Below are 19985 nucleotides of genomic sequence, written 5' to 3'. Positions count from 1 at the left end.
TTCACAAGTAGCATTGATTCCATGACACCCCTCCATTACTCTTGTGAATTCAGTGCTCCCGATTCAGTGCATCCGATTAAAAAAGCTGATGTCTATATTAAATTTTTTACCTTTTTTGCAGAGGGACCATGGCACCCTGGGAGAGAATCAGTGCGTTAAAGGAACGCTGTAGTTGAGGGCTATATTGTGTATACTACAGCACAGAAAGAATTTCTTAGAGACTTGAAGAGAGTCCAGGATAATGTATCATCCGATCTAGATAGACATTAAAACATTTTGTGGAATGCCAGATTTCCCTTGTATGACTACTCTAATGATCTTAAGATATTTGTTAATATGTTAACTCTGTAGGGATATAGTGATTTAGAATGTGCATCATCAACCTTAAGTTAACAGGTGAACCTCTATCACGTGGAGGGAATGAAAAACGGTGCTTTGTCTTCATCCCACTGGCAGTGTCTAAAGTGAAGATCTGAGATAGTGGCTACTTACTGGTTAGCCACCTGCCAAAGATGCTTCCTAACTCAGAACATTACCGGCAGGAAGCCTACCAGACTCTGGACCAAATCTGAAGAAGTGTTAAGCAGCACCTCTTTGAGTCAGGACAGATTCTGAGCTCCAGCACTGCTTAGAATCTGACCATACATTTGCTTCATGATTTGATAGTGAAAAAAGTATATGCAATCTTAATTTTACAAGAAGGGGTTATCTACCAGCCAAATGTAGTTAAAGATCTCAAGTGATGTAAATTGATGAAAGTCCGAGAAGCTGCAGTGATCTATATCTGCTAAGAAGGTGGACGTGAGAGTCTAATTTTTTGAACGCCTGAAGTGTGATGTATTATATATTTATCACAGGGTGACAACATTTTTTAGTGTTTATTTTGTTCTGTTATCCTAGTACTCAGCAAACTGCTTCAGCATCTGAGACATTTAGCATTACTGCTTGTTAGGTTGTATGTGAAGTAATAGAGGGCTTAGGGTTTGATTCATAAAACTAGTTATGAGAGTGTTCTGTAATTTTGTCATGGTTCTCTTATACAGCAGTCAGGCTGCATGCTGAATGCTTGATTCAAAGAGAGAAATAGCTGCATTACACAGCAGGATTGTGAAATGCTGGTCAGGTGCCGGGGAAACTGCAGCGCCACACGAAATTGAATTATGGTCATGGGAAAATATCCCCCATTTGCCCACTGAAGGATTTAATCACATTGTCCCTGATCGCCTCTTTGTCTGTTAAGAACCTGCCTGAGGAAGCAAGGAGGGAGGAAAAGCTCACAGTTTTCTCTGAATTATTCAGGAGGGATAGGACCTTCTGCAAAGGAACAGGAGGGGGAATAGCCCCAGAAATTCCTAGATTCACCAACATCTGCTCAGATTTCTGAGATCTACTAGGGGACAGGTCATCAACATGAAGGCTATATCCCTAGCAGTAAGTACAGCTCCAATTCATTCATTTTACCAGAGACTTCTTACCTGGTGGATATTTACTTCCTACCTACTTTTAGATATGCTCCCTTACCCTCTTGTATTAGCTTTTCTGTGCACTCATCAGATTTGATATATGGTAACTATGTCTTCAGTCTTGCACCAAATGCACCGCCTCCTTACACAGGTCCTGGACTCAGCAAAGATACATCCATAGGATCCCAAAACAGGGAGAGCAGAGCAGCATTGAAAAGGCCTGATTACTCTTCCTTGCCAAGCACTTGGAGACCAGCAAGGAGAATTAACTGTGTGCTGGAACTTATGCAGCCCCAAAGATAATATGAAAATAAGCACTGCCTATGTCATGCTCTAAACGGCTTCTTACACCAATATCCTGCATATCTTTTCATTCCCATAAAGATTTAAACAATCTATTAGAGTATATATTAGTCCCCATTATCAGCAATCCCTCACAGTCAAGGATGATTGTCTTCCATGGTTGTCTTATCTGTGGGTCCAAATATGGCTGATGAGGCCGATCCAGGATCAATAGATTCTGCTGCAGCTTGGGCACATGTTTCCATGTGGGGCATGTGACTCTGGGTTCCTGGTTCAGTCCACAGCATGCTGTTTCTGCCACTCCTATTTTTCCATCTCCTGTTGCTGACATAAGATTTCAAAATACTGAGATCCTTGCAGCAGACTTGTCCCCCGTATGGGGTGGTCTGCCATGAGTTAATGGAAATGTTGTCTTTTTTCAAGCTGACCTTCAGGATGCCCTTGAAGTGCTTTTTCTGCCCTCCTCTTGAGTATCTGCCTTGACTGAGCTGGGAGAATAAAACTTGCCTGGGGAGTCTGAGGTCAGACATTGGGATGACATGGCTGGCCCAGTGAAGTTGATGTTGGATGATCATCACCTTGATGCTCATGATGTTTACCTGTGAGAGGACACTAATGTTGGTTCATCTGTCTATCCACTGATTTCAAAGTATCTTCTGCAGGTACCATTGATGGAACTTCTCCAGCTACTTGAGGTGTCTCCTGCACATTGTCCATGTCTCAGCTCCATACAGTAAGGCAGGAAGCACAACTGCTTGATAAACCTTGAGCTTGGTTTCCTCAGGTGTCTGAAGGCTGCACTGCACAATTGAGGTGATTGTGGATTTCTTTGTCAATGTCAGCCTTCTGCGAGAGGTGACTTCCAAGCTACAGGCGATACTCAATGTTCTCCAAAGTTTCACTGTAAATCTGATTTACCAGAGCTGGGGACTGCTCCTTAAAAGCTTGTTGACGCAGGACCTTAGTCTTCTGAATGCTAAGCATCAGTCCCATTTTCTTGTATGCCTCGCAAAAAATGTTGACAATTGCCTCAAGATCTGCTTCTGAATGAGTGGGCACTACAGCATCATCAACATACTGGAGCTCGCTGAAGAATTTATTAATACAGGAGTGCTAAACAGAAGTACTAATTTATCATTTAAAATACAGACATTAAAATGTTTGTAAGACTAAGTTATTATCTGGATATCATTAATTATGGACACGATTTACCATTTGTCTTTCTTCTTGGAAACTTATATATTCTTCATAGCGTCATAATTCTTTTCCAAAGTCTTGATCTACACAGTAGCATACTTTGGGTGTGTCAAAGCATGAGTCTGGGTATGAGTTCAAATTCTGAAGACAGCCTGTATTTTTGCAATAGCCCAATTCATAACTGTGGATCTGAATTCACAGTTTTTTAAAAAGTCTGGATAGTGTGGGTGCTCAACTTTTGATTTTAGGAAGCAACTGGTCGATGCTTTTTGCAGAGCAAGTCTGTTTAATAAGTATCAAGCTGCACACCCAAAAATTAAATCGTGCAAAAACCATTAATCGTTACTGTTTCCAATCCCTAGATGTTGTAGGAAAGATTCAGAATTCTGGTCTGGATTTGCATATTGCAGCTGGAGCTACTCTCTGTTCAAAACCAATAAAGTTGGATACATCTATACAGGGCATAAAAGCAGAAACACAAAATGTTTCACATGGAGAAATGTGTATTCCCTTAGCAAAAGTAAACTATATCAATTCATGTGGAAAGGCTTTATAGCAAAAATATCCAATAAGTGTACTGCCTCTCTAGAGTTCAGTGTTATAGGTATCTAGCAACAGGATTTTCAAAGTCACATTGCTTTATGGCTGTTCATATGTCTAAAGACTAATTAACTGTGACAAGCTGACCATTAGGAAAAAAATGTTCATACAAATGTCAAGATGACAGATGTTTTAACGCAACTACAATGTCATCCTTAAAAAAAGATGTGACAAGTTTAAGTTTCAATTAATTAGATGAATTTTAGAATACAATAGTCATTTTCAAATCACTGAACCTGTTAAACTAGTATAACAGTATTTCCTATTTTAAACAGACTTTCTACTCAGAAAAATAACTGCAGTATGTTAAAAAAAGCTCCTCCTTTAACCAGTGTGGTCCTCTGTGTATTCAGCCTTTACTGACCAAAATAATTGTTTACTTCTTTACTCTCATTCACAGTGTAATACAGCAGGAGAGGGAGCTGGGTTCCATTTTGGCTGTTTTCATCCTCAGCAGAACTTAGTTAAATTCGGATTGCAGAATATTTAAAGCTGCAGTTTATAAACCAGAAGCAGCTCAGAGAAGACTAGTAGTTAAAATGTTAAATAATAATAATAATAATAAAAGAAATCCAGCACATTTTTACATCTATGCTGAATGTACATTTGTACAATTCAGGCTGGCAATAATTGAGATGATAAACATGAGACCTCAATAGACCATTTTTTTCAAAATCACCTTTCAAATCAGAACAACACCCCACAAGCTTCTTTTTCATATTCAGTTCCATATTCCTCTTTACTGGCAACCAGAACCAAATGAAATGATTGGCATTTGCTTTGATGCATCTCCTTGGAAACCATTGTGCTTAGATTACTGTATTAGTGATTATTCAAAAGTTTGCTCCAGATGGAAGAGTCCAAATTTTGAGCTACAGCTATGGAATCTGCAGGGTACCTCAGGACAGTGGGGAAGGAAAGCTGACTTTAACCCACCTTTTAGCACCTTAGACCTGGGACTATCCTGGAACTGGCACAGTCCCTGGCATAAATTACAGCAGTCATTACAGGGGCACTTCTAGCACCCACTCATCAGTGGGACATAGGAAAGCACTAGTAACACCTTTGCTTTGAACACAGTGCCTAAACCAGTGTCCCTGTGCAATTAGAAGACTAGATATGGACATACATAACACTTGACCAGTCTAAATGTGATTTAAACCTGAAGTGGACAAACATATAAGCCTGTTAAAACAGTTTAAAGCTGCCTGAAACAGACCACGCCATGCCCACCTGGCCCCAGGCATTAGGATTGGGCTCTGCGGCCCTGCACTGCCCATTCCTGGCACCATGTGCCAGGATCGGTGCCTGTGCTGCTCCAAGCACCCAATCTAGCATGTAGGGCCACAGCCTGCAGGGATCCCCACAGACCTGTGGAGAGCCCTGCAGACCAGGTGACATGGCACCAGGGGTCAAATATGGCCGCCATGCCGAGGGTTGAGCACCTTTGGTCTGTTCAATAAAAGCTATTTTTCTAGTAAATATCTGTGTCCTCACTCCCTACTCAACTGTGCACCCTTGTCATGCCCTGCACCCCTAGGAACCAAAATACGGATCAAAGCGCTCTCCCCATCTGAGGGACCCCAACTCAGGCAAGCACACCATAGTTTTCAGTCAATTCCAAGCTACTGATGTTCACTGAACTGAAGTTTAGGAGAGAAGGGAAAACAGAAAAGTAAAAACATCCCCAGCCACAGGTCACCCACCCCTAGGACCTCCAAAGCATGGGTGTAAGCACTCCCCCATGCGCTCACTACAGGGCATGCTGGACTGAGCACTCATTCCCACCTCCTGCTGTCAGAGCTACAGTACTTCACACACAATTGTGAAGCATCCCCCAGTTAGTGATATTTTAGAGCAGTTCAGTTGTGACATATGTCTGCACCCACCTGCCAACCTTCCCCAGAAAAGCAGCCAAAAGCTGTCCCAATGTATAGGAGAAAGGGGGCAATGTAACTGTCTCCGCCAATGAAAACAACCACACCTAAAATTATTCCACCATTTGCTGGAGCAAAATCCTGAATTTTCCCAAAAATCTGTCACAGAGATAAATTAAATATTAAATATATTTTCAGGTAAAACTTTGTGTGGCAAAATGATACCTTTCCAAACTGGAAAGGCAATTTAAAACAAGCATTTAAAAAAAAAAAAAATTAAATTTTTTATCACAAAAAAAAAAAAAAAAAGGTTTTTCCCATCCAATTATGCTGTACATGCGATTTTTTTACACAGCTTTCTTAGCAACAGGAAGGATAAATCCAGTCAAAGGCTACATCTTTAATTAGCTTGGATCTGAATGCAGTTTCTCCCCCTCTCTTATCCTAACACATACAGCATTGCAAATAATTGTAAATAACTTAAATAATCCTTTGTATGCATGGCTGTGATACACAGACCAACAGAATCTTGCAGTGATTATCTCTGCCAACCTGTCACTGCATTTCAGCATGCAGCCTGGATCATAAGCAACAGAACAAACTTCAAGAGCAGCATTTATACATAAGCATTCAAAGCCACAAAGACTTTGGAAACATGCTCACAAAGTGACTATTTCCCATAAAAAATATGCTTTATTAAGAGCTGCTTCCCTTAATAGCCTGGAAGTCCTTTTCAGATGTTATTCATATTCCCTTCCAGAAAGCTCCTTAGAATGATATTATGCTAGATATGCATTGAAGGGAGCACTAAAAAACCCCCGCTTCTTTCAAGCCTTCAACTGTTTGTAGTGCTTGGTAAAAGCTACATTCCCAAAGGCATGTACAAACATTACACTAAGACAAGTCTAAGTGAATGTAGATAGATCTAAACCTGTAACCATAGGGCACTTGTACTGTGCCCAACATCTGCTTCGATGTGTGCCAGTCAGCACAATTCAGGAACCTCAGAGTCTCATATGTTCAGCATCCTCATGCTTCAGTATGACAGAGGAGGCACTTTACTAAAGCTTCTTCGAAGATGCACATACAGAAGTTCAGCACACATAGAGCAGTCTAAAAATGGCACAAGTGATCTAAGACAGACCTGGTGCAAGGTACTCTCAACTGAGATTGATTTAGAATAGACCAGTGTCTCAAACTTGTGTACCGTTCCCCTATCGATTCAAGTTAGATCACTGTCCTCCAGCATCCCAGCCTGCTTTGTGGTCTCTCCTACCCCTTCCTCACAGGTAGGCACCCTAGCACTCAGCCTGCACTTGGTTTCTTTGGCTGAGCATCCAGCAGGTCCTGCCTCCAGCCTGTCCCAGCACTGAGCAAGCACAGCCCCTCTCCCCAGTCCAGCCTCCAGACACCTGTCGGCCACAGGCTGTGGGGGGAAGGGAGGTGTTGGAATCCTCTCCATGAGCCCGAGGACCTTGGCACCCGAGTCTTTGGGCCATGTCTCCACACCCCCAACACCTCATCACAAAGCACCCCACAACACATACACAGATCCCATCACTGAGCCCAGGTGAGTCCCTACATTCAGCACAATACCACAGACCCCAACACTGGCACCCACACAGCCAGTCAGGGATGCCTGTGCCCCTGCACATATGCACAGCCCCACCCTAGCATGCACATACCACATCTCAGAGGCTACAGCTGGGCACCTGCAACCCAGACCCCAGCATATACATCCACCCCTAGGACTGGTCCCATGTGGAGACCTGACCTCTGCGGCTCAGCCAATGCCAGCAGACACCTGGGCCATGTTTGCCTGTGGTGCTGCAATGGTTTTACGGCTTGCAGCTACAGGGTCCCAGAGTACTGGGGCCAGAAGAGGGGGGAAAGGGCACTGAGCATCCAAGCCTGGGGTCCATTGCCAGTGCTAGAGCATGGGCATTCAGGGACTTGAAACCCCCAGCCCTACTCATCCAGGGAGCACTCCTTGTGCCCAGCAACCAAGAGATAGTTGACCAGGGCTTCACAGACTCAACTCCCTGCCAATATGCAGGGCCAGTGCCCCCAACGTCAGTATGGGGCTCTCTCTCCCTAACCTCCCTGCACCATGCATCCTCAGCATACCATGCTTCACCTACATGCCATGCCTCCTCTGCCCAGGTTTTATAGAGACCTCCCCACTGGTCTCACAGATGTTGTGAAGGACACATGCAACAACACGGCATGGCAGTTCTCCTTCTCTACCCTGAGGGGCATGCTGAGAATAGTCTGTGCTAAGTATCACTGTCTTCTTACTTCTTGATCCTGAATTTGCATTGTCCCTTTATGGGCTCTTACAGAATAAATGGGGCATAATCTTAGAGTTTTAATTTTTCTTTAAGACTGTAGGACAGTTGTTCCCAACCTTTCTAGACTCAAGGCACCTCATTTAGCAGCACCCCACTTACAAAACTAATATACATATATTATGACTATTATAATATAAACATTCTATGTCTATTCTTAATGTTTTATTAATTGATTATATAATTATATTGTATTCACCCCTGCATGCTGCTGGTGAGGAATGCTCCCTGAGCTCTGCCTGCCCCAGCATATGTTGGCTTCAAGAGCAGCAGTGGACTCTCCACACATGGCTGCAGGTCACTGGTGTGAATTGGGAAACACTTGGGGCAAGTTCTTCCCTTAGGTCCCAAGAGCAATGGCCCCTGAACTCCAGCCTTGGGGCCCTAATGGGCAGAACTGGGAGATGCTCAGCCAGTGGGGATGAAGGGCTGGGCAACACATGCTGCATGTGGGGAGTGCTGAGGGGGTGTGAAGGGCAGGACTCCCTGAATGAGTCCCAGGATGGGAAGGGGGTAGGCAAGAGGCCAGAGCACCATCACTACCACCACTGGTTCATTACAGGGTGAAAATGTGCCATGTATTGGTTTTCAGGAAGCACATTGGAACCCAACTGAGAAGTGACTTCAGCAGAAAGGCATGTCAGCTTCTGTTATATTATGCAGACAGGCTTGCCTTTCTGCTGAAGCTCTTTGCAGCTCAGCTCTGGCTTGCCTCCTAAAAACAAAGGCACACAGGGAAGTTTCTCCCTGTGGCGATAATGCCAGCATTGCAGCATCCCTGCCAGGTTCTTGTAGCACTCCAATTAAGAACCACCACTGTGGGACTTGTATGAAAGAAACAGTGCTGTCCTGTGTGTGTATGTACAGTGCATTGCTGACTACTGGTGTTACCAAAACAACAGTGTAGCTGAACAGTCTGATATCAGCTAAACAAGTATAAATTCAGTGGTATATTAACTTTAATGGACTTGCTCCAAATTTATGGCAGTGTATCTAGGAGCAATGTGTAGCCCAAAAATTAAAGTAGAAGATTTTTTTATCTAGTGTCTAAAGCATTACCTATCTTAACTAAATTTATGTCTGGGTTAAGATTAACATTTACTGAAAATAAGGGGTCAAATTCTTTAACAATTACATAGAGTTACATACTCTTATGCATATTGTAATTGAAGCCTCTACCCCATCTTGTTCCTTCTGTCTACCATGTTATATGATCTTAAGCCTCTTGGCTTAATCTACGGTTAAAATGATATGCCACTGTGCAAATTACAGCTAAAATATATACCAGATTTTGAAGTTCTGCAACAGTGTTTTAAAGATGTAGCTTATAAAATAAAAATTATTTTTTCAGCATTATAGGAAGCAAAGATTTGCATTAACAATTCCAGTGATGGTTGTGAAAACTAAACAGCTTTTCATTGACTAGTAAGCACTAATGCTAATACTTAACACTTCTAGTTTTTCCAACTGCAGAACCTAGCACACTGCAAAAGAGGACAAGAATCACTATTCCCATGTAGTAATGGAAACAAGCACAACAAGGTTAAGTGGGTGAGGTCACATATTAGATCAGTGCTAGAGCCACCAGTGCCCTGACCCAGCCCTTATAGACTTCTGAAACACACACTCCATTTACACAATCTTCTGCCTCCCATGGAAAAAGGATGGAGGAGTAATCTATGAATGATTCTGATTTAAGAAAATGTACAAGAGCAGTTCCTGGAACAAGAACTGTTTTAACCTTGCTCCCTCCTGGGACCAAATCTTTAGAAAAGGAAAAGGGATCCGTATACTGCCCTCCAAACTTCTACCCACAGCACAATGAATGACACCTGCAGAGGACTGTAGCTCATAAACCATGATCTCCTGAAACAATGCAGCTCTGGCCATAATGTGTACTCCACAGAGAAAAACCACGCATTTGAACGTTTAAGCAGGTTCTGCACTGGGATCAGGATTCTTCTGTTTGAAAGATATTTCTGCAAACAAACTCAGTACTTACAACAAACTATTCTACAGATTTCTGATTCAATGTATTAAAATAAGTGCTTCCTAACGTTTGCTCTGATTCCTGGGGTTTTTTTTCAATTACAGTTTGCATTTTCTTATTATGCCAGTTGGATGAACTGAAAAAGTAATAATTTAAAATCCAATTGGTTTAATTCAATTGTATCAACAGTCCAAAGATCTTTCACACAATTTTGGAATCAGAGTTAACAAAGTTTAGGAGTTCTTCAGACAAACTGGCAGTGGATTAATTAAATCTCCACTTCACTGTCTCTTGTTGTAGACTCAGATAAACTTTTGTTCTTTTTGGCTGACTTGCTCTTTAACAATCACAAAATGAAAATGAAAAATAGGGATCAGATTCACCACTATTGTCTATGCTTCAAATTTTAAAACTTTATTAATATATTACCCTCTCTGGAAATGCACAGGATTTTAAATAAGGTCTCAAAGAAGATTATATATCTAATAAAGAATAGATTTTTTCTGCACTTACATTCTATTAAAGTTCATTTAGCATCCTTATTCTTTCTTAGACATTTACAGGAGCTTTGTCTAAGAAAGAAGTAAATAATAGATAGTAAATAGACACAAATTATTTTACTGCTTCACAGTATACTGTTGTATTTTTTTATTTTCTTACATTAAATGTTGTAATATACAAAATATACATTTGTATAGTAATTAATACTGTGTAACATACAAAGTATCAAATTGTAATATACAGAGTATTAATCTTCCACTAAAGTGAATGTAAGTCTTTCCATTGATACCAAGCGGATTTGAACAAGACTTTGAAGAATAAATTTAAATAAATAATCTTAATTCTAAGATAACTCTAAACATCCTTTGAGCCATTCCTTCTGTATTCTTGCCTAACTAAGGGCTGACCTTAAGACCTACTTGTCCTTAGAGCATTTGAGGCTGTTTGTCAGATTAATATATTTCAATAACACTGCAGCATCTAAAATGACCATTGATATATACTATATTTACTCACCACATATATCTTTCCAAAAGGATACCACATATATCCAAAATCCCAGCAGGTTTCCAAAAAACAACCCTCCAAAATTAGAAAATCTGATTTTCTAAATGGGAAAGAAGGGAAACCATGGAGACACTGTAGGATGCTTGCCGTGCTTCTTTGCCTGCCAGCTCCAGGGGTGAAGGGGACAGAGTTCACCCTTTGGGTCAGAACTACAGTGTTAGTCCTCTTGTGGCCACAACTGAGCCAGTCAGGATCTCCGTGCAGTCATCATTCAGCCATGGATTTGAAAAAATCTTTTTTTTTCCCTTTATTTTGCATTCCCAAGATAGGGTGCATGTATTATCTGGGAACAGGTGGTATGTGAGAAAAATATGGTATCTCGTGTAGGTTATGAGTACTGGATTTTATTTGTGTGTGTATGTGTGACAGATAGAGATTTTTTGGGTTAACAAACGTGCATGACAACTCAGCTTTTGAAGAGTTGCTTCTGCCTCTCAGCTTCATGGGGTGAATTCTGCTTTTTTGCTCAGAAACAGATCCTTAGTACTTATACCACTATTATAACTTCCTGCTGCTTTTCAGGAGCGGTTATATGGAGAGTCACAGCAGAGAGAGCCCTTAAGCCCTTTTTCTTCTCATCTTCCAATGAGTCAGATGTGATAAGGTAATTTTGAACAACTCCTCCAAATGTAAAACTCCGATTATTATCAGCAGGAAAAGCATATGAGGCTCACAAAATAAAGTCTGAAAGGTTGATTTCTCACTGCCTGCCTTTGTGGTTAAATAGCAATTTTAGCTCTTGTTAAAAGAGTTCATGGACACCAAGTAGGGGTTCAAAATATATTGGTGAGAAATTAATTCACAGAGAGATTAAACAGGTGGTAGCCAGGAAAAAATACATAAGCCAGACATGTTGCATGTCCCATTACATATAAAACAAGGTTAGCTGAAATGCAAACAATGATCTTCAACTATTTCCCCTCGCTGACTGAGGCCAGAGTTGAGACTAATGTTTTGGGGATATTAATATTCAGGGGGATTCAGAATGATCATTGACCAATACCTAGAATAAACTAGGTAAAGCTCTGGGATTTGGGTCTTCATGGGAGGGGATTGTGTTTCTGCATGCTGTAGTTGTTTAGCATGCATAATTATGTTCATCTTTAGTGTCTGACTCCTTCCCCTGTAACTTGTTTTCTTGCAGCAGACTAAGTTTTCTTTGAGCTCATATACCAGGGGGATGTGTTTTCATAGATAAAGACCTGAAGATCTACCCAAAATGTACTGCTAGCATCTATGCAGACACCATGCAGCCTTCCCAGGAAATATAAAGATTGGATCCATGTAGCCAGTCTATAAGTAAGGAGATCAGTAAAGCGACAGAGCCTGTATTTCTTCCCCACCAGTCAAGACTGGTGTGCCAACCTGTACAGGTGTGCCAACCACACCCTGGAGACTCCATTGCCCTTGACCAATACTTATAGTATTCAGTACCCATTAGGCATTTTCAGTTGTCACAGTGCTGTACAACCCTTATCTCTTTGTGTCTCTGAGAGGTAGATACTGTCTACATTGCACAGACAGAGGAACTGAAATAGAAATATTAAATGATATGTTCATGTCCCAGCAGGAATTAGCATCATCTTTCTAGACAATTCTAAGGCCACCTTCAGTGTACTTATATGTATGCTTTATAAATACAATAACTATCTCATTGTGGAACCATTTTCAGGTTGGGATGTGAAAGTGAGGCATAGGAAAGTTAAATCCCACGGGGATCACATCTGTGGCAGGAAATCTGTGTCAAAGCTAGAAACTGAAACAGCTCTTCTGCATATCAGCTCAATGTCTTAGCTATAACGCTGTCTTTCCAGCGTTTCCTGGCTTCCTGTCTCTACTGCTTGGTCATGATCCCCCTCTGTCAAGCAGAACAAATTTAAAATTTATATACTGTTACTGCTGCTAGAAGTAGCATCTCGTGCCAAAAATGATCAATTACCATCTTCAGTAGGGTAGATTCAGAAGAGCAAGAGGCCATCAGACCAGCAAACTATAACAGGTTGTAAGCTGTGGAGGCCTTCTGCAAATCCTACTACCTGATCAGAAATGAAAAGGGTTAAGAATGAACACCCAGTATCATACAACATCAAAGCATTTTGTACTCTCTTGTCTCTCACTACAGTTTTGTGGTGATAGACAGTTAAATTAAGAATGCCTTTGTAAGCATTTTTCATTGCCATTAGTGCCCTTGTCTGGTATTATTCAAACCCTTTGAGTTTTCATGGTTTGCCTAATCCTATTTCTTTTTAAATCGCATTAAAGTCCCTTGGTACGTATCATGGATACTGAAAGGAATGAATGCACACCTTGCAAAAAGAGCAAAATAGGTCTCCCATATGAGGAGAACTGAGCTGGCCAGCATCCATAAGAGCAAGGGAGGAGGGAAAGGGGAGGAAGAGGACGGCCAGCTGGTAAAAAACCACTGCAAAAAATTAACCAGGGTATAAAAAGTACACTGTTGCAGGGCTAAGTGCGCAGGATTTGAGACTATACAGTCTCCCTGTGCCTTTTACTTAAGCTCAAATAAACTCTGTCTACTTCTCCCCCCAGTGTGTTTATTTGGTGCGACGCACACCGGACAACGAACCCAATTGTTGCCTCCCTTGGGCACCTTGTGCTGGCAACAGTTTGAACATAGTAATGGACAGATATAGTTAATGGATTGGATTATCAGTAAAAATGCTTTTGAACTCCACTGCAATGACTATTCATTATGCTGGCTTCCATCACCTGCAACATACACAGCACTGGATTTACAAACCCCATATTTTTCAGAGTTTTGACACAAGGCATCACAACCAATCTTTTACCATCCAGAACAATAACTTTGGCAAGTCTCAGAAACCTTTTGTTTCTTCTTTACTGGTCAGCAATTATAGATGCACAGGACACAAGTCATTTTTTCCTAATACGGCACATCCTTAGAGGCTTCAGCTGAAAAGCGCAACCCATTTTGGCTGAGTACTATGACATCCCAAACTCACACATCACATTGCAGACTGAATTGCTCCACATTGTGATTTTGATGAGATAAGGGGCGTGGGTTAGCACAGAACCATTACTATTTAAAAGCAGTCACATTACATTACACGTAACAGTATCACTTTGTAAAAACAAAAAATAGCAGGCTTAATGACAGTCCTAACAAGTGAAAACCTCTATTTACCTATAGAATAGTACTAACATGAGCAGCTGCAATACAAATGTCTCCCATAAGGACATGCCAAAGCTCCTCAAGCCAAACGTGGATGGAAGGCCCCCAGAGGTTAGAAGGTATGTCAGTCTATACCTAATTAGCCCTTAGCCTCTCTGCTGAGACTGCCAGCAAGGATGACAATTAGCACCAATTGGGATGATGGCTTTTTATAATATGGACACCTGTTCATCAGGAAATGGACTGAGACCACCAACTCATTTCACAACTCATTTCACACAGGCTATTGAACACAGCAGCCATCATATAGTAATAAGTCAACTTATGGCCACTATCAAGTAAGGCTGAATTTAAACTGAAGATACAAAAATCCATAATCTATTGCCTATTCCCTCAGCTTGCAAGGCCACTTGTAACATCCTTCTAGAAACTGTCTTTGTATTGCTCTTATTTCAGTAACTTTGGCTACAGTGATTTGTGCCCTTTCTTATGAAATAAATGACTTGAGTTATAAAAGTGTTTTCATGTATTCTCCTGTCCCCTGAAAACCCTAGTGTTCAAAGTTTGTCAAGTTGCACCTGCAGAAAAATCCTGACCTTGTGTCTAGATGACTTGCGCATATAGCCCAACCTGCCATTAATTTTTCAAGTACTGTAGAAAACTAATTTTCCTTGGGCTTATTTTTCCCTCCCAGACCATAAAAACTTTGAGTGATTATAAATGTGTCCCAGCATTTTCCAGGCCATGTCATAGATATGTTCCTTCCAGGTCTATTCAAAACAACATAACTTCCATTGCAAGCTTCTCTTTTTGCGCCATAAATCATTATATAAAAATTCGGCATGATAGGCTGGGACAGACCTTTACCTTTATTTTTTAAATCAATGGCAATGTTATTTTCATTGTATAGCACTTGTCTTGAAAATCTCAGAGGAGGATGGTGCAATATAATTAGTAATGCCACTGACATGCTTTGTCTCACCCACAGAAATAGCATCATTATCTCTTTCATTATCTATTGCACAAACTTCTCCCATCTTCTTTTTAATAATAACTGTTGTGTTATTTCATTGGATTTTTGTGTTGGTATTTCTACTGATGGAAAATTCTTTTTTTCCTTATTTTAGCATGATCAATTTGGAAAACAATAATTGAAGTCACAACTGTTTTCTTTGTCTAAGTTTAAGGCTCATAATTCTCATTATTCCAAACAAGGTAGGATCATGCAAAATGATAAAATAAGATAACTCTGACTTGAAAGGCAAACAGAGAAAATAGGTCTGTGTACTCATGCTGTGTGGGCACAATTTTTTGTTTACCTATACAAAAGTAAATTCCTGAATAACTATTCAGCTCAACTGAAGCAAATCAGTGTAAAGCCAAAACTGGGCCCTTCCTGCCTAGTCCTGAGGCTCCTCACTACCCACCAAATCAATAGAGAGTTGAGGCACTCAACTCCTTAACAGAGACATTTAATCCATATCTTGTGGCATGACATCTTATATTTATAAATAAGAGCTAAATATTTTCTGGTTAGATAATAATGCATGTAAATCAACAACAAACAAGTTTAAAGTGAAGAGAGAAGGGAAGAGAGTCTGATTTCATGCACTGATTAAATTTAAATTTAATTGAGGACTATCTAAAGGTGACTGCACTGACTAGTAGATAGAATGTAAAGCTGGGAGTCAAAGAATAGCAGTGCCAAATAAGAATTTACAGTGTATTCATATTATCCATAGGACAGTCTAAAATTGAACTCATCCTCATGAGCTAATTTGCATCTTCACAGTGTGCAGGAAATAGTCTCCTCCCATGAAGGACCAAATCCCAAATCTTCAACTTAGGTATTGGTCAATGATAATTCTGAATCCCCCTGAACATTAATATTCCCCCCAAAGCTTTTGTCTCAACTCTGGCCTCAGTCAGCAAGGGGAAATTGTTGAAGAACATGGTTTGCATTTCAACTAACCTTTTTTTTTTATATGTAATGGGACATGCAACATGTATGGTTTATATATATTTTTCCCAGATACTACCCATTAAATCTCTCTAGGAATCGATTTCTGACCAATATATTTTGAACCCCTACCTGGTGGCCATGAACTCTTTTAACAAGAGCTAAAATTGCATTTTAACCACAAAGGCAGGCAGTGAGAAATCAACCTTTCAGACTTTATTTTGTAAGCCTCATATGCTTTCCCTTCTGATAAGAATCTGAGTTTTACATTTGGAGAAGTTGTTCAAAATTACCTGCAGGACTTAAGAGAACCGAAAGATACTTCAAGAACTCGAGATAATTTTGGATTTTAGGCACTGTTCACAGACAATGACTAAACAAAACCAGTTTATGATTTAGAGTCCAAGATGCTTTTCTAAGCAAGCAAACAAGTGATGTGAGTAATTAATCAGGCTAATTAATGGCCCTGTGTGTTGTTAATTAATGGCCCTGTGTGTTGTTAATTAATGGCCATGACGACTATTGCTGGACTCTCAGCCAACAGAGTATTTATCTATTTTCCAGGCTCAGAGATTTGCAGTGTTTCTCTGATACTTCCCCCCCACCCCACCCCTTTTTTAAATGGCTTCTAAGAAGATTGAGGGGGAGGGGAAGTCCGAAAGATACTGTGAAAAATGAGAGAGCATTATTTTTATGAATATCATGAGCATATTGATTTACTTGCCTGATATTAGCCAGTCAGTCAGCACAAAGTTAAATCAAAGGAAGATACTGTTGTGCAGTGAAGGTGCGGGGCAGAGGATGGACAAACAGGAAATTAAATAATAGTAGAGATAAGACACCTTGGATGAACAACTTCAAGGGAGTTAAGATAATGGCTTGGTCATTAATTGGCTATTTTCTAAGAACTAGCATAGTCTCAACTGTTGGTTTGCAAAGGTGAAAGCCTACAGATTGAAAGACCTCTGGGAAAAAAAGGAGAGGCTGTGAGTGACCATTAGCAGAAGCTATATTTTATTGTTTCCATGGAGAAACATTCAGATCTGGCTGCAGGGACTGACTGTCCAGGCCCAGCAGAGTATAAAAGGAGACTCCCTGGGCAACCAGGGAGCCAGTGAACAGGGGCTGCAAACAGAGTAAGCACTTTTTTTGGGCAAGTCTTTCAGCTTGGCATGAGAAAGCAGGGGAAGAAAGGAACTTTTTGGGGCTAACAAGAAATAAGCAGGCCAGGTCCAGGTGAACTTACTAGGAAGGTCTGCTTGGAAGAAGAGCAGTAAAAGAAAAAAAGGCAGATTAAAAGACCCAGGAAAATGACTGGAGGATGTTGCAATGCCAGAGCCACTGCCTCTGTTTGCACCTGTGAGGTTTCTGTCCTGGCAGAACTGGTCACCATCAATGCTTCCACCCAGATCCAGGTTTTGTGTGGTGGGGACTGAGGTTTGCCGGTTCCTTCCAAAGATGACCAGGTCAGGGAGTGCTTGCAGTGAGAGCAGCAAGAGAAATACAGGAGGAGGTGATGAGGCTCTGAAGCATCCTCTGCCATGAGGTGTTCATTGATTCAATGCTGGAGGAGACCTCCAGAACGGTGGAGGAAGAAATGCCAGATACAGCACTAGAGAAGAGAAAGGACATGGACACTCAAGGGGGTGGAAGCTGGAGGCTTGTGACTTCTGGCAGCAAGCAGACATTTTCACCTCTAGCTTCAGTGGTTCATCTGGAGAACAGATATACAGCCCTAGCAGCAGAGGGGGAGGAGCACATTCCATTGGTGGAGGAAGACAAGCCAGGCCTCACCAAGGTGGGAAGGGTCAAGATGGTCATCACCAGGAAGAAGCAATGTGTGGTGGTGGTTGGCGACTCCCTTCTGTGGAAGACAGAGGGAGCCATCTACCGACCTGCCCTGTTGCCTTGGGAAGTCTTCTGCTTTCCTGGAGCTCAGATCCAAGATGCCACAGAGGGACTACCAAGGTTCATCCAGCCCTCTGACTAGTACCCCATGCTACTCATCCATGTGGGCACCAATGATACTGCCAGGAGAGACCCTGAGCATATCAAAAGTGACTATGGGGCTCTGGGTGCAAGGGTAAGGGAGTCTGGGGCTCAGGTTGTGTTCTCATTGATCCTCTCAGTCAAAGGAAAAGGCCCGAGCAGGTGCATCCTGCAGATCAACACCTGGCTGCACAGGTGGTGTTGCCGCCAGCCACCATGGCAAGTTCCTCCAAGAAGGATTCCTGGGAAAAGGTGAGATCCACCTGATGAAGACAGGGAAGAGCGTCTTCACAGACAGGTTCACTAACCTAGGTAGGAGGGCTTTTAAACTAGGTTTGCTAGGGGATGAAGACCAAAGCCCTGAGGTAAGTGGGACATCTGAAGGAAGAGCAAGCAGGAGAGGGGCAAAAGGGGAGGTGCTCTCATACTTCCTGAGAAATCAGGGCAATTGGCTAGTTACCTCAGATACCTGTACACAAATGCACAGAGCCTGAGAAACAAGCAGGAAGAATTGGAAGTCCTTGCAGAATCACAGAACTATGACGTGATTGGAATAACACAGATGTGGTGGGATAGCTCGCATGACTCGAGCACTGTCACGGATGGGTACAAACTATTTAGGCAGGCAGGGGAGAAGAGGAGAAGGAGTTGCACTTCATGTAAAAGAGCCATATGATTACTCAGAGGTCCAGTACGAAACTGAAGATAGGCCTGTTGAGAGTCTCTAGGTTAGGGGCAGAAGGGAAAGCAACAAGGGTGATGTTGTGGTGGAGGTCTACTATAGACCACTAGACCAGGAGCAAGTGGTGGATGAGGCCTTCTTCAAACAGCTAGTGGAAGTTTCCTGATCACAGGACCTCGTTCTCATGGGGGACCTCAATCACCCTGACAGCAGTGTGCAGGCAATCCAGGAAGTTTCTGGAGAGAATTAGGGACAACTTCCTGGTGTGAGTGCTGGAGCAGCCAACTAGGGGCCATGCTGTTCCTGACCTCCTGCTCACAAACAGGGAAGAATTGGTGGGGAATGTAATAGCAGATGGCAACTTGGGCAGCAGCAACCATGATATGATTGAGTTCAGGATCCTAAGGAAAGGAAAGAAGGAAAGCAGAAGAGTAAGCACCCTGGAATTCAGAAAAGCAGACTTCGACTTGATCAGGGAACCCATGAACGGGATCCCCTGGGAAGCCAGTCTGAGTGGGAGATGAGTCCAGGAGAGCTGCCTGTACTTCAAAGAAGCCTTACTGAGAGTGCAGGAACAAATCATCTGGATATGCAAGAAGACTAGCAAGTATGGCAGAAGATCAGTTTGGCTTAGCAGGTAACTCTTGAGTAAACTGAATTACAAAAAGGAAGCTTATAAGAAGTGGAAACTTGGACAAATGTCTAGGGAGGACTATAACAGCATTGCTTGGGCAGGTACAAGTATGTCGGTACCAAGAGGAGGATCAGGGAAAGTGTGGGTCCCTTACTGAATGGGGGAGGCAACTTAGTGACAGAGGAGGCAGAAAAGGCTGAAGTGCTCAATGTCTCTTCAGCTCAGTCTTCACAGGCAAGGTCAGCTCCTAGACTACTGCACCAGGCAGCACAGTTTGGGGAAGAGGTGAGCACCCCTCAGGGTTAGGGATTACAGGTTAGGGATTACTTAGAAAAGCTGGATGTGTACAAGTCCATGGGGCCAGATGGGATCCACCTGAGGGTGCTGAGGGAGTTGGCTGATGTGATTGCAGAGCCATTGGCCATCAACTTTGAAAACTCATGGCAATCAGGAGAGGTCTCAGATGATTGGAAAAGGGCAAACATAGCGCCCATATTTAAGAAAGGGAAGGAGGATCCAAGGAACTACAAACTAGTCAGCCTCACCTCAATCCTTGGAAAAATAACAGAGCAGATCCTCAAAGAATCCATTTCTAAGCACTTGGAAGAGAAAAGGGTGATTAGGGACAGTCAGTACAGATTCACCAGGAGTAAGTCATGCCTGACCAACCTGATTGCCTTCTATGATGAGGTGACTGGCTCTCTGGATGCAGGGAGACTG

At 42.0% G+C, this 19985-nt stretch overlaps 1 long non-coding RNA gene across 1 annotated transcript; it reads left to right on the top strand.

The window, feature by feature from the left end:
• The first annotated feature begins 692 nt into the window (after positions 1–692).
• LOC109309809 lies at positions 693–19454 on the top strand. The gene is made up of 3 exons (XR_002101052.1): positions 693–704; positions 14564–14566; positions 19367–19454. It is a non-coding gene; the product is annotated as an uncharacterized LOC109309809 (long non-coding RNA).
• Positions 19455–19985: the final 531 nt, after the last annotated feature.

The sequence above is a fragment of the Crocodylus porosus genome, unplaced genomic scaffold (genome assembly GCF_001723895.1).
Source record: "Crocodylus porosus isolate Cpor-Errol unplaced genomic scaffold, CroPor_comp1, whole genome shotgun sequence".
NCBI classification, from domain to species: Eukaryota; Metazoa; Chordata; order Crocodylia; family Crocodylidae; genus Crocodylus; species Crocodylus porosus.
The sequence above is the reverse complement of the archived record's forward strand: the minus strand, read 5'-3'. Positions and strand labels throughout refer to the sequence as shown.